We start from the raw sequence: 14561 nt of genomic DNA on the forward strand, positions 1-14561 counted from the left end.
TGCAGTGTGCGTACATGCGTAATAAACGGAACGACGGGTGGTAATTTTAACTGGTAGGAAACGACTTCTGACAAAATTCAAATGAAGTCTAAGTTCAAAAGCAATGCTTCAAAAATCAATTGAATGTCCACAATAGCATATTCGTAACATGACTTTAAGAAATAACTTTAAGCAGGGGGATTCTTATCTATCAGAGAAATCCATATAACAATCGTTCTATCTGAGTTTCATTACTACAATATCAATAACACAAAACAATGCCACGCTCTTGTGGGCTTACCTCAATTTCTCAACATTCCAGAAAAACTCGCAAATAATCTCCTTAGCTTCTTTCTCCATACCTGCATCAAAAATATTGATACTCCAATTCCAGCACTGTCGTATTACACCTATAAAGAAAACTTTCTTACCATTCTTCAGACTAGGACTGCTACTGAACACTGTTCAACTTAGAGTGTGTGTAGCAACACAAAGATATTGTATCAATAGTCAAGGATTATTCAGTTAAATGGTTTTGCTCTGTGTGAGCTATCCATATTGATATTTACGTAAGAATGAGAATTTATAGAATAATCAAAGTGTAATATACATACCTCACAACCCATTCGATTGGCGAAATTCTGTGAAGAAGAGATGATTAAACACCTCGTCGGTAGCACGGTCGTTACACATGGATCACAAGCTCGGATTATGAACGGATGTGGAAGGATATCGGCCGTACGCTTTTCAGAGTAACAATCCAAGCATTTTTCTAGAGTAATCTGGGGAAATCTGGATGGTCAGACGAGGATTTGAACCCTCGTTGTCCTGAATGCAAATCCAGTGTGCTGAAAATTGCGCCATCTCACTCGGTTTGGCGTAACTCATCTCCTCTTTGCCAGCATCTAACATGTTTAGCAAGTTCACTCAGCAACATTGGTGAAGCTCATCTCTTCTTTGCCAGCATCTAACATGTTTAGCAAGTTCACTCAGCAACATACTCTCTGATCAAAGGTTTTTCATTTTTTCTGAATGGAAAAGCTAGCAGATGCAAAAAACTGAACAATGGCCAATGCAAGTATGTGTCCCGGTTCTCATTCTGTTTACACCATCCGTCCAAGAAGATCCGAGACTGATTTTATTCCTGGCGTGCAAGCGACTTCAGTGCGTTAACTACGGTGACAGCTTGAATTAAAAATGTAAACGATAGATCTTGCAATAAGTTGTGACCAGATCGAGTCCAGTAGTGGACGTGCGACCGTAGTGTGTCAACGTTGTTGTGCCACAAATTGGAATCGAATAACATCTCTAAATCAAGTGTTAGAGACATTTTGAAGAGAGAAAACAATGTGAAAAATTTGTCCAGCACACCTTGACTCCCCCCTCCCCACTCCAAACCCTCCCCCCCCCCGCCCCCCCCCCCCCCCCACTAAAGAAAGAAAATAAAAAGACCCACGACGCCTGAAAACCTCGCGCGTCTTGACCGAAATGCAAAATGCGGACCATTCTTTTCTGGAAAAAATCGTCATGGCCGACTAAAGTCGGCGTTACCAACGTGAAACTACCACATAACGATAAACTGCAGAGATGCACTTGAAGGGTCAATGTTTCGATGACATAACCGACATTCAAGCCAATGCGACGCGTGAGCTGAACAACGCCCCAAAGAACAAAGAACTTTTTTGACAGCACAGTTTCATTTAGTTGTATGAATGTCTTGTGCATTGTACTCAAGCCTGGGGGTGGGGAAGGGGGCGGGGGTGGACTACATAGAAGATGCATAAAACCACATAGACTCCACACGTGAAGCGCGAATAACGCCGTTACATAATTTATAACTTTGTTATTCATGCTTCAAATGTGAAATTTGTGTAATACAGTACTTGCACAGTTGATAGGACATCTTCACATAACTGACTGGAAATTAGGAATTGTTTTCTGATGCTACGACTCTATAGTAATGTAGTGTCTTAAATGTGATCTCACTTTCCACAGCTGGAGGTTATTTGAAGTGAAGGTATTACGCAGTCGATGCTATGATTTTTTAGTCTTGGGTGATTTTAAATTAAGGTATCACCGAGCCGTATAATACTGTGCTACGCAGCTTCCACAAATTTATGACGGTGTGTCCTACCAGCTGGTGAATGTGCACCAAAAAGCTTTTTGATTCTGTGATCTGAAGATGGTTACCACCTTTAGCCGAAACTAGTAACCAAAACAACAATAACCTGATGTCGTGACAACAAAGGCTTTTTTTCTGAATACATTAAATGTTAACACTTACAGATCGAAAACCTCCGATTTTACCATGTCAAAAAAAAAGTAAAAAAAAAAACACTGGATGACGTAGTTTTAGGCTGTGACGTGCCATACGTAATCGTTCCACAAACAGAAATGACATCGCGTAATGATCCCGTTACAAGTGCCAATAATACCATCGGGCTCGCATGATGTGGACATTTGTGAACTGAAGCAAAATCAAAACAATATTAATGTACTAAGATTATCGTAATATGTACTGCAGATTTAGTGATGTCTTGATTAATCTTAAATCAATATATGATTACCTCTTCCACTTAACTAGTGAAATAAAAGCAAAGAAAAGTGAAAGGATTTTGCCATCAGTCAATAAACTAAATACAGATCATTGCTATACATCATAACATCATCTAATCACTGTGTCGATTTCACAACAGACTTTGAAATATCATAATACAAAACAAGTTATACATCTTAAATTATAAGATGCACAACCTATAAAGGTTCACGCAATATGTATGCTCAATACATAGCATTTCGCCGATCTTTTCCTTGAGTATTTATTCAGTGGCCCACAGTAGCTAGAGAGCGCAAATCTGGTGATGGGGGTGTGGAATAGGGTCGCTGTTTGTAAGAGTTTTGAATCTCGATGATCAAAGAAATTTTCCTTTGCTCTTGGCTTGCATATTGAAAGATGTGGCGGCGTTAACTTCCCTTAAACGGCACCAAATAGGCTGAAAAACTTCTCTCAAATGGCATCAAATAAACTGAATAACTTCATATTACCTCCACAGAAATGTTCACGGTTCATACGTGCGCTCACTCTAGAATTCAATGCGGGGAGATTTCATCTTGAAGGGCACACTGGCGCAGAAGAAAATGACTATTAATTAATACGATTAACGCCATCACATCTTTCAGTATGCAAGCCAAAAAGTAAATAATATTTCTTGAATCATCAGGACTCAAAACTGATAAGGAAAGAAGTCTAGTGGCACTGGATGTGCGGATAGTGGGCAAACTAGAGGGTGTGGGTTCGGAACACAAAGAAGGAACGAGGTGGTGCTGAGAAGAGTTGGGGGAGAACAGAAATTTTTTAGACACTCTAACAACCCTACCACAACAAAGGTCAAAATTTTACTAACGATTGCGGTGTTGCTCACGCTGCTAAGTACTGCATTTTCGGGCAACATCAGTCATATCATGTGGCAGGTGTCATTAGAGCACAGTTAACAGTCATTTCATGTAATAATGAAAGAAACTAGGCACTCATCTTTTTGCGTTTCCCACGCTGGTCTCGTATTATCATGGCTCAATCGTTGAAAATCTAGGTGAGCATGATTCCAAGCTCGGATGCAAAGAGGCCTAGGTTTTATTCTGCTATATTCAAAAGTTTTGTAGATGCGCTTCACAAACCATTCTTGAAGATTACACTTTTTCTGTACAATGGTGATGTAAAAAAATAATCAGCACTCCGAAATTAAGTTACACTTCCTTTTAATTGCTTTTAGTGCAATATCACGTGACACACTAACATCACTTCACAATACAAAACATACTTGAAAACGTCTTCCTCAAAGTCACTGTTAAAGTTCACATTTTATAAGCGGACTACAATACGCGTCTGTCCAACATGACGCCCAAGACCTTCTCAAGGTCCGACTTTCTAACAAGTCAACAACTAACTAATAATCGCTTACGCGCCCAAAAATCAGAGTTACAAGTACGTCAAAGATCATAGTGACAAAAGAAAGAGTACACGTAAGAATAATATCATTGCAATATAAACACATCGATGTATCACAAATGAAATCAAGTCTGAATGTTGTCTCAGAAATATGTCAACTACTTGGCAGAAACACAGTAGAATATAGTTAGTATCGAGAGGTTCAGGTGAGGTGCCGTAATGGTTGCGTAATTCAAGTACCATTGCAATACCAAACCGAAAAGAACGACCGATCGGCTAGGATGCATATTAGGACATAGGGCTCACTCTAGCCAGGAATTTTATGGATGTTAAAGTGAAAGGGAGGTAGCGGACGAAGAAGATACGTACTAACGAACAGTGTCAGAAAGAAATGCGGTATGAGATGAACCTAAGACAAGAGCCATGTCTGGACATTCCTCCAGGCAGAACAACCTCTGATGATGATGATGATGATGATGATGATGATGACGATGAGCTGCTTTATTTACGGCCGGAAAAGTGAGAAGGGGGATATTGGTTTCGATGCTTTAATATCACCCAAATGATACGTGCAACTTTACTTCCTGTTAAGTCCACTGTATTCAGGCGCTCAGTCCGGAACCGCACGACTGCTACGGTCGCAGGTTCGAATCCTGCCTCGGGCATGGATGTGTTTGATGTCCTTAGGTTAGTTAGGTTTAAGTAGTTCTAAGTTCTAGGGGACTGATGACCACAGATGTTAAGTCCCATAGTGCTCAGAGCCATTTTTAAGTCCACTGTGACACATTTCAAAAGCAAAATGTGGTGGATGAAAGGGAAACCCCAAAAACATAATGCAGGTTGGTATCATAGGGAAACACATGTATTGAGTGATAAAAGACACAGCAAAATCATTGTCGGCTGTGTCAGTTATTAGCTTCAGTAAACATTGCTACAAAATTAAATGAAAGAGGAAAGGTCGTTGCCGCTGTAGTTGCCCGAATCAGTCCGCATGAAACGGGAATTATGTTCATTACAATGGATATTATTGTGCCTCTGTACCCGAATTCCATTAGCAATATTACGAACGTAACAGGGAAAATTCGTTGCTTTGTGTCTCAAATAATAAACATGATAAAGAATTATGGGAATCCAATCGTCGATTTACTACAAAATGTCACACAATGACTGTACCCAAGGGATTATGCATTAATTAAATGCTCGGAATTGTTGTTTGCAATATATATATTCACTTCATGAGAGTTAGTAAAAGAGAGGAAATGGGAAACGAGAAATTTCTGTTACATGTACACATCGAGACAACGATAGTTAGTGTGTAAATTCACGTCAGAACTTATTTTCTTGACAAAGACTAGACAAACACAGCAACATCTTGGAAGAAATGTTACTCATTAAATTTTGTCATGTAGTGACAACTGTCATTCCCTTTATTGTGAGTCTAAATTATTCGATGACTTTTGTGTTCTCTGTCAGTAGAATTTTATCAGAAAGAGAACAACTTTATTTGGTGATCCGTTTTTTCTCGTGGCAACGTACATATTTTACTCGTATATTACAATCTTGTCTGAGGCATTTCAAAAGTTCCTCTCCTTTCTCTATCTAGCTGTCGGTTATACGGTACGCTTCATCCTCAAATGCGTATCTGTCACATCCCTCTTCTATTTGATTTTCCAACGTTTAATCTTCGATGTGAGTGTTAAATGAGTGTTCTTTCAGTCAGACAGAGACGCAGAGTGATTCCGTGATAATGTTACAAGCTCTCATGGATGATAAAGAAGGGTAAATGTGTCAATTTGAGGCAAGGGACCCTGGTACGGAAACGATCGAATCGAAGAGCATGAGCGAAAATCGTTCTGATACCTCTGACATGGGACCTCCTCCACTACAATCCCATGGGTTTCCATATTTCGGGATGAGATAGTATGGACCGAAACAAAAATGTCCCAGAAAACATGGGCTCTAAAGTGCTTACCTCAAAAGCTATGAGAACATGTTCATCTTGCTACTGTGGAACACATCTCTTGTACTGAACTAGTGCCCATAGCTCTCAGGCTTTGCATTTTTAACTGCATGTTTATTTGACAGTTTTGTCGTGTTTTGGTTCGCACTATCACCTCTGAAAGTTGCCTATCCTACAATCTTAGTAAAAGCAGCACCGATACAGGTATTTCACTGTTAGAGGTACAGAACGACTTTCGTTTATAACTTTCATTTCAGGACCGAGGTCCCTTAGCTCAAATTGATACATGTAGTCTTCTCCATCATACGTACAAGTTTGAAACATCAGCACGGAGTTTCTCTGTATAACTGCCCATTTGAACTCATAATCGACACAAAATACCACATGTCGAAAAACGCTACCATGAATTACGAAGCTAAGCGTATTTATTTGGGTCGCAGCCGGGGACAATGTAATATGAGAACTAGCTGAAACTTACAGGCAAATTAAAACTGTGTGCCGGGCCGAAACTCGTAGTGGAGACTTCTGCCTTTCGCAGGTAGATCACTAGCCCACGAAAGGCATAGGTCCCGAGCTCGAATCGCGGTCCGGCATACAGTTTTAATTTCTCTAGGAAGTTTCACATCAGCACACACTTCGCTGCCGAGTGAAAATTTCTCTCTATCATAGCTAATTATTTTTCTTTCCTTCTTTACGTGGTAATGTTTCCTTTAAATTCAGATTTGCAGTTGGAGTAGAGGCACCTATGATTACCAGTATTTTGTTTAATACTCTATGGTAACGGGGTACATCAAGAAGTATGGGAGTAATTCTCACAAAAATGTTCACTGATCAACTTTGGGTTAATCTGGCACTTCATGTGCATCGGTTCATATTTTGCGAGAGCCAGTCCTGACAAAACTCTACCATCTGGTGAGCAAGATGTATGAAACAGGCGAAATACCCTCAGACTTCAAGAAGAATATAATAATTCCAATCCCAAAGAAAGCAGGTGTTGACAGATGTGAAAATTACCGAACAATCAGTTTAATAAGCCACAGCTGCAAAGTACTAACACGAATTCTTTACAGACGAATGGAAAAACTAGTAGAAGCCGACCTCGGGGAAGATCAGTTTGGATTCCGTAGAAATACTGGAACACGTGAGGCAATACTGACCTTACGACTTATCTTAGAAGAAAGATTAAGGAAAGGCAAACCTACGTTTCTAGCATTTGTAGACTTAGAGAAAGCTTTTGACAATGTTGACTGGAATACTCTCTTTCAAATTCTAAAGGTGGCAGGGGTAAAATACAGGGAGCGAAAGGCTATTTACAACTTGTAGAGAAACCAGATGGCAGTTATAAGAGTTGAGGGACATGAAAGGGAAGCAGTGGTTGGGAAGGGAGTAAGACAGGGTTGTAGCCTCTCCCCGATGTTATTCAATCTCTATATTGAGCAAGCAGTAAAGGAAACAAAAGAAAAATTTGGAGTAGGTATTAAAATCCATGGAGAAGAAATAAAAACTTTGAGGTTCGCCGATGACATTGTAATTCTGTCAGAGACAGCAAAGGACTTGGAAGAGTAGTTGAACGGAATGGATGGTGTCTTGAAGGGAGGATATAAGATGAACATCAACAAAAGCAAAACGAGGATAATGGAATGTAGTCGAGTTAAGTCGGGTGATGCTGAGGGTATTAGATTAGGAAATGAGACACTTAAAGTAGTAAAGGAGTTTTGCTATTTGGGGAGCAAAATAACTGATGATGGACGAAGTAGAGAGGATATAAAATGTAGACTGGCAATGGCAAGGAAAGCGTTTCTGAAGAAGAGAAATTTGTTAACATCGAGTATAGATTTAAGTGTCAGGAAGTTATTTCTGAAAGTATTCGTATGGAGTGTAGCCATGTATGGAAGTGAAACATGGACGGTAAATAGTTTGGACAGGAAGAGAATAGAAGCTTTTGAAATGTGGTGCTACAGAAGAATGCTGAAGATTAGATGGGTAGATCACATAACTAATGAGGAAGTATTGAATAGGATTGGGGAGAAGAGAAGTTTGTGGCACAACTTGACCAGAAGAAGGGATCGGTTGGTAGGACATGTTCTGAGGCATCAAGGGATCACCAATTTAGTATTGGAGGGCAGCGTGGAGGGTAAAAATCATAGGGGGAGACCAAGAGATGAATACACAAAGCAGATTCAGAAGGATGTAGGTTGCAGTAGGTACTGGGAGATGAAGAAGCTTGCACAGGATAGAGTAGCATGGAGAGCTGCATCAAACCAGTCTCAGGACTGAAGACCACAACAACAACAACAATACAAACAGAATAAAATATGACCCAAGCCTGGCTTACGCCTTCAGATAGAGACGAGGCTCTCCAGATTTTGGTGTGTCTGAGTTCGGCTGAAAAATGCCAGGGGCCAGTGAGTGAAAAAGTGGAGACTTAGGCGTTGTCCCGCGACGAGGCCGCCCGTCCAGTAATTGACTTAATTGGACGGCTGGTCCGGCGAGTGTCGCCCGCATCGTCTGGCCGCAGTTGGATGACTTGTTATTTGTTTGCTGCCCGTCCAATTACCGAGGCGCTCTCCTCACTGCGAAAGCGATGGGCGCAGCATCTCGGAGACTTGCTCCCTTACAGTAGTTGCTGAGTGGCGCGTAATTCAACACGAGTGATGACGTGTCCAAAGCAACCATATAAGCAACAGGTACGCTGATGAACCAAGATGTAGGGCTGTAGTAATTAAACTTTCGATACTTGAGAAGGACCGCATGAAAAAGGAGTGATCGCAGGATAATGAAACTATGTGGAAACGTTTGTAACGACATTCGGAAGAGAAGTAACGAATAAACCATTGACAGAAACACAGAGGAATAACCTTTGTTAGTTGCATACCACGTTTACGTTCCAGCTTAAAAATGTCGCTCAATGTATCATCTGCATCTACGACAGCCTGGAATCGCAGTAGAAATTTCATTTCACCATCGTTCGCAGCACTTCTCTAACGGCGGACTATGGAATGTTCAACTGCCTTGACACAAACCGTGTACTGTTTGAATATCGCACTTTGCGTCCAGCGTTATAAACCATGGCAATAGTAACTTCTTCAACAGTTTGTGGCGCAATTGGCAAATCGACAGTTAATTCGAACTTCCGAATGTTATTCAATCCAAGAACGGAAAGAGGACCTCTCCGTATTCCTCTAACGTGACGTTTCTCGAGAAGAGCAGCAGAACTATTGCTGTAATTTAGATGAAACAGGTAGACGAGTAAATCCCTGCTTGCCTTCTCTAGGCTTATCTTGAAAGTGTGGAACTGTTAATGCACGTTGGTGCTTGTGTTTCAGTCCTACGTCGCCATATCAGTACCGGTGCCTAACGACACAGTCTGAACATCATTGGATACCCGTGCGGTAACTATTAGAATTGTGAATGAGTCCTTAGCGTTTCTGTTTTACATATAGGAATTCCTGTTGCTATGGGTTTATTTATCGATTATCATATTTAATATTGTACTTCACAGTTGCTGTTTGAGTATATATGTTGCATTTTTTTTCTTGTAGAGATAGTGAACGGAGCTGTGAACGTTAAAAACAGGAGCGCCAAGTGAAAAAAATCCGAATATTTGCGACATATTCTTCTATTTGAGTTCAGTAGAGGGGTGACAGCAGCGGTGCCGGCCAAAATCATTCCTGCCATGTATGAGGATAATACCACTCGACAGAACACGGCAAGAAAATGATTTTCTTGATCGTTTTGACATTCGTGATTGTTACGTTCTGGAAGACCTTCAGTACTTCGTGAAGATCGTTCAAACACATTAATCCACAATGATACACGTTAGTGTACTCGAGAACTGGCAAATGTGATGTACTGTTATCGTTCCACCATCATGCGTTATTTGCATGCAGTGGAGAAGCTTCAAAAATTGAGTGTATGTGTACCGCATCCTCTAAGCCAAAATCACAAAAATCAGCAGTTGGCTATACGAGCACCTCCGCTTGCTCATCATCAATTCGTTCGTGAACAAAACCGACCACTACTTTCCTCTATCGTTTCTGGTGACGAGAAATGGTGTCTCAGACCAAACACAAGGGAAAAAAATAAAGGATTAGTTGAGCCTAAACAAACCAGCAGCGTGGAGTAATACGAAATGCTTCCCCGCGGTGTAAGCATCACTGCTGACATTTATTACCAGCAACTGTGACGTTTTGCAGAGCAGTCCAAGGACAACGACCAGGAAGACTGCGTAAAGTGAGGCTACTCCACGATAACAACTTCCCGCATTCTGGCAGAATGACAAAAAATGCTGTGCAGGAGCTGGGTTGGGAAGTATTTTCGCGCCCACCTTATTCACCTTGTTTTGGGCTCTCCGATTTTCACATTTTCCGCTCTCTGTTGAACAACCTTCAAAGAACTAATTGTTGGTAAGGCGGGTACCAGGTTGAGATTCATTGGGAGAGTGCTTAGAAAATGTAGTCCATCAACAAAGGAGGTGGCTTACAAAACACTCGTTCGACCTATACTTGAGTATTGCTCATCAGTGTGGGATCCGTACCAGGTCGGGTTGACGGAGGAGATAGAGAAGATCCAAAGAAGAGCGGCGCGTTTCGTCACTGGGTTATTTGGTAACCGTGATAGCGTTACGGAGATGTTTAATAAACTCAAGTGGCAGACTCTGCAAGAGAGGCGCTCTGCATCGCGGTGTAGCTTGCTCGCCAGGTTTCGAGAGGATGCGTTTCTGGATGAGGTATCGAATATATTGCTTCCCCCTACTTATACTTCCCGAGGAGATCACGAATGTAAAATTAGAGAGATTAGAGCGCGCACGGAGGCTTTCAGACAGTCGTTCTTCCCGCGAACCATACGCGACTGGAACAGGAAAGGGAGGTAATGACAGTGGCACGTAAGGTGCCCTCCGCCACACACCGTTGGGTGGCTTGCGGAGTATCAATGTAGATGTAGATGTAGAACTTCCTTGCCGGATGAAAATGTGCTCCGAACAAGGCTCGACGAGTTCTTGGCCTCAAATCCATGCGATTTCTACAGTCCTAGAATCGAAAATTTTTCCCAACATTGACAGACTGTTATAAACAGTGAAGGAGATTGTTAGGTGTATCTGTTGTGTTTATTAAACTTATGGAAAGACTCTAAAAACTAATACATCAACCCAATGGTTTTCCACCTACGCTGGCTCAAGTAGTGAAACTTTAATTATAACCACCCTGCATTATGACCACCCGCTCAATAGTAAATTTACCAATTTTGGGTTGCATTACAGCAGCCTTTCCGCCATTCATGGCTTCGAGAAGTCTTTGCTACGTTTCCGGAGTGTGGGACACGAGAAGCCCACACACAGGTCGCGCAATTTCTGTAAATTACGACTGGCCCTACGCGGGCACGGAGATGGAGATCAACAGCGTCCCAGATGTGCTCCGGCTGCAGATTAAGCGAATGGGGTGACCGATACATCAACGTGAGTTCATTATTGTGCTCCAAAAACCACTGTAGCACGATTCTTATTCAGACCTTGTGACACAGACAATTATCCTACTGAAGATGGCATTGTCATCGCGGTAGATATCAAGCGTGAATGGATTCTGGTGGTCTGCAATAATGATGAAATAGTTCAAAGCTTTCGAGGTGCACTCGAATACTACCACAGGTCCATATTAACCGAGATGTGTGTCCACTTTACCATAATACTGCTCCCACCAGCCTGCGTCTACAGGGTGTGTGTACGAGGAGCGTTCGGTAAGTGATGCAACACTTTTTTTCTGAAAGTAGGTTGGTTTTATTCAGGCGTCCAATACGCCATATTATTCCCCACTCTCTCTGGTACAAAAACCTATTTTTCACCATAATTTGTGTTCAATGAGTCCGCAGCTCGTGGTCGTGCGGTAGCGTTCTCGCTTCCCACGCCCGGGTTCCCGGGTTCGATTCTCGGCGGGGTCAGGGATTTTCTCTGCCTCGTGATGACTGGGTGTTGTGTGATGTCCTTAGGTTAGTTAGGTTTAAGTAGTTCTAAGTTCTAGGGGACTGATGACCATAGATGTTAAGTCCCATATTGCTCAGAGCCATTTGAACCATTTTTTTTTTTTTTTGTTCAATGAGATGGCCTTGCTCCACCTTACTGGGAGGATCTGTATGCGTGTTTGTACTGTTGTACTGATCGACGTGAGAACCAACGTCTTTGCTACATCAGTAGTCTCCCCATCTTCCACGTACTGCTTCCCGCAGTGTGTATTCTTCGTTGAGCTAAACAGATGGAAGTCGGAAGGTGCGATATCCAGACTGTAGGGTGGATGTGGAAGAATAATCAAATAAAGGTTTGTGAGCTTCTCTCGGAAGCGCAGACTTGTGTGAAGCCTTGCGTTATCACGGAGAAGGAGTATTTCGTTTACTTCACCCCGAATAAGAGTGTCCACACGTTCTGGCACTGCAGGGCTCGTAGCTGTGTGGGGCCGACTGGCACGTGGGAGATCGGACAGATTTGCACGACCTTGTTGCGTTGAGGACAGACGCTTCGCCCAACGACTCACCATGCTTTTGTTCACTGCCAGGTCTCCGCAGGCGTTCTGCAAGCGCCTATAAATATCTGTGATGCAATGGTTTCCCGCCAAAAGAAACTCAATGAGCTGTCAACATGAAACGCACCTCCGTTACAGAAGCCATTTTGAAGGCTTTATATAACACCGCCACCTATCGGTATTTCATGAAACTGTAGGGGCTCAAACAGGAATATTTCACGATGTCGCTCAACAAATCCCGCATTTTCTCAACGGAAACTGTTCCATTACTTATTGAATGCCCCTTGTATTTCGAGCCACCATTCGCCTGGACGGCGGCGCATCCCACCACGACCACCAGCATGGTTCAGCAAGAACGAGATTCGTACGACCAGGTGACTCGTTTGCAGTGATACACGGTCCAGTTTGTTTGACACTGTGTCCACTGCAATCGTAATTGATGATGTCGTTACGTCAGCATGGCAACACGTAGGGGTCCTGCTGCAGAGACCCGTGTTAGGCATTGCAAGCTGATCGCTATGTTCCGAAACGTGGCTGGGCCAGCAATATTCTATTTCATCGGATCTGCCGTGGATTACCGCCTATCCTGCATTACAAGCCAAGACTCAGACTCAACGTTCTGTGATGATATCTGAGCGTCCACTACCTTGTCTCCTATTGGTATTTTCACCATCCTTCAATCACTTTCCATAGCTGCTCGCTGTAGCAGCACGCGAACAGCTGAGCAGCTTTGCCCTTTCCGAGGCTGTTGTTCGCACACACTGCCTTAGGTACACTATGTGATCAAAAGTATTCGGATACCTGGCTGAAAATCACTCAAAAGTTCCGGTAATGCTGGAATTCACTATGGTGTTTGCCCACCCTTCGCCTTGACGACAGCTTCCACTCTTGCAGACATACGTTCAATCAGGTGCTGGAAGATTTCTTGGGGAATGGCAACCCATTCTTCACGGAGTGCTGCACTGAAGAGAGGTATCGATGTCAGTCGGTGAGGGCTGGTACGAAGTCGACGTTCCAAAACATCCCAAGGGTTTTCTACAGGATTCAGTTCAGGACTCCGTACGGACCAGTCCATTACGGGGATGTTATTGTCGTGTAACCACAACGCCACAGGGCGTGTATTATGAACAGGTGCTCGATCGTGTTGAAAGATGCAATCGCCATCCCCGAATTGCCCTTCAACAGTGGTAAGTAAGAAGGTGCTTAAAAAATCAATGTAGGCCTGTGCTGTGATAGTGCCACGCAAAACAATATGGAATGCACGCCCCCTCGATGAAAAACACGACTATACCATAACACCACCGCCTCCAAATTTTACTGGTGGCACTACACACGCTGGCAGATGACATTCACCGAGCATTCGCCATACCCAAACCCTGCCATCGGATCGCCACATTGTGTACCGTGATTAGTCACTCCACCCAACTTTTTCCACTGTTCAATCGTCCAAGGTTTGCTCTCCTTACACCAAGCAAGGCGTCGTTTAGCATTTATCTGCATGATTTGTGGCTTATGAGCAGCCGCTTGACGATGAAATCCGAGTTTTCTGACCTCCCGCGTAAATGTCAAAGTACTTGCAGTGAATCCTGATGCAGTTGAAATTCGTGTGTGATGGTCTGGATAGATGTCTGCCTATTACACATGACGACCCTCTTCAACTGTCGGCGAGACGTCAGTCAACAGACGAGGTTGGCCTGTACCCTTTTGTGTTGTACGTGCCCTTCACTTTTCCACTTCGCTATCACATCGGAAACAGTGGACCTAGGGATATTTAGGAGTGTGGAAATCTCACGTACCGACGTATGACACAAGTAATACCCAATCCCCTGACCACGTTCGAAGTCCGTGAGTTCTGCGGAGCGCCCCATTCTGCTCTCCACGATGTCTAATGACTACTGAGGTCACTGATATGGAGTACCTGGCAGTAGGTGGCAGCACAGTGCACCTAATATGAAAAACGTATGTTTTTGGGGATGTCCAGATACTCTTGATCACATAGTGTAGAAGTAATTTATTCCAGTCGCTTGCACCATTTGCGACCCATACCATTACTGTGATAAAGCCCTCATTCGCCTCTGCTCCGCTTATATACCTTTCTTTCCTCGTCACGTACTCGCAGCATAACCAGGAGGCATTCACTCTCATGATGGGCAGTTGTCGTAATGTT

The sequence above is a fragment of the Schistocerca serialis genome, chromosome 7 (assembly GCF_023864345.2).
Source record: "Schistocerca serialis cubense isolate TAMUIC-IGC-003099 chromosome 7, iqSchSeri2.2, whole genome shotgun sequence".
Lineage (NCBI taxonomy): Eukaryota > Metazoa > Arthropoda > Insecta > Orthoptera > Acrididae > Schistocerca > Schistocerca serialis.